Here is a 1,703-nt window from a genome sequence, read left to right on the forward strand (position 1 = left end):
AAACACGCGCTCTGGCTTGACCAGGTAGCTATCAGACACACAGGTTCCAATGGAGCCCATCTACTTGCTCAGAACGTTCCAATCCCACAGCAGGCCTTCATGACCTGCCGTCGTATCTCAACCTCACAGCCCGGCCCTCCAGGGACCCCTCTACTGGCGATACCAGGGCTAGGCCGGCACGCCAGAACTATGGCTGAGTGCTGGGATGACGGATGCATCAAGCAGACCGCGTGGGGTCCGTTACCGCGTGAGCCAGGGAGGGCGCCTTATGTATTAATGAGCACCAGGCGACAGGGGATCCCGGCGGTAACTCCCGGCAAAATGAGGCGAGAAAAACGGCTCTGTGATCCGGAAAACACGGGCCAGGCAAGGCCCCCCCGCATATCATACCCACTTTGATCAGCTAAATATCTGACCACCACCAGCCAAAAAAGACTCCCAATGGCCAGGTCTTATTTTTCACAGTCTTCATTATTATGCAAATAGATCCAAATAATTGTACATTTAATACAGGTATCCATTGACTTGCCTTCTCATTTGAGACCTGAACCACGGAAGTTAATTTGGGTGTATCTCGTTAGTTACTGAGACAAGACATTAAGTACAGCACTGTAATATATATACACCAGGGGCCTCCAACTCTGGTCCTATTGAGCTCCTATCCAGTAGGTTTTCTGTCCCACTTGGCTTCAGATGAGCGACAACCTGTTCCTGGTATTTACCTGAGAACAGGTGCGGCTCATCAGAAGCTGAGCATGATAGAAAACCTACTGAACGGTAGCTCTCCAGGACCACAGCTGGGGACCCCTGATATACACAGTACAGCACTGTAATATACACACAGTACAGCAAATCATACTGTAAATATAAAATCACAACACTTTATAATAAAAAGAGAGAGATTGCACTTAAATTACAGGCAAAAATCAAGTGCTGATTGCTCTATGAAATTAAAAGATGCATGTGGTAGCAAACAGTAGGAGCTGACAAAGATTTTATTGTACAGTACATTGTCTTTTTATGTAACAAAATAGCACAGTACAGGCACTGTATCTTTATATCTGCTTATTGTAGCTCTCCATTACATTTACATTACTGTGTGCATATGTATTACAAGTTAGATATGGGCAGTGGGTCATTAAACGGCTAGCAGGGCTGCCCATTGTCCTGCGCCTGTTACACTAAGTGATACACCCGCTAACGGCCTACTACACCTGCTAACGGCCTACTACACCCACTAACGACCTACTACACCCGCTAACGGCCTACTACACCCGCTAACGGCCTACTACACCCACTATCGGCCTACTACACCCGCTAACAGCCTACTACACCTACTATCGGCCTACTACACCCGCTTTCAGGCATCTCTCCATCAGTGTATATTATTTACTATGGACCTTGGACGTAAATGTGATCAGACGGGACACGATAGGATGGAAGTCAACTGATACCTGTATAAAAATAAAACTAAATGAAATGAACTGCAGTATGTTGGTTTATTTGTTGGTATGTTGGTGAGTTTGATAATAGGGAATGTTCAGCCAAAATACTGGGGGGGGGGGGTGAAATTGTACAGTAATGAAAAACAGCGAGTTTGACATCCCGTCAATTAAGTGTGATGAGCCATTGCAGTGTTGGTGTTACCGCCACGGTAACTGTGGTTAAAGTATTTGTTTAATTTTTATCTCTCCCTGAAATAA

At 45.7% G+C, this 1,703-nt stretch overlaps 1 long non-coding RNA gene across 1 annotated transcript; it reads right to left on the reverse strand.

Annotated features, from left to right (window-relative positions):
- Positions 1 to 977: 977 nt before the first annotated feature.
- On the reverse strand, positions 978 to 1,442 carry LOC140578773 (uncharacterized). Its single transcript, XR_011983047.1, has 2 exons — positions 1,246 to 1,442; positions 978 to 1,205 (listed from the first exon to the last, which is right to left on the reverse strand). It is a non-coding gene; the product is annotated as an uncharacterized lncRNA (long non-coding RNA).
- Between the last annotated feature and the right edge of the window lie 261 nt (positions 1,443 to 1,703).

The sequence above is a fragment of the Paramormyrops kingsleyae genome, chromosome 16 (assembly GCF_048594095.1).
Source record: "Paramormyrops kingsleyae isolate MSU_618 chromosome 16, PKINGS_0.4, whole genome shotgun sequence".
Taxonomy (NCBI): Eukaryota; Metazoa; Chordata; class Actinopteri; order Osteoglossiformes; family Mormyridae; genus Paramormyrops; species Paramormyrops kingsleyae.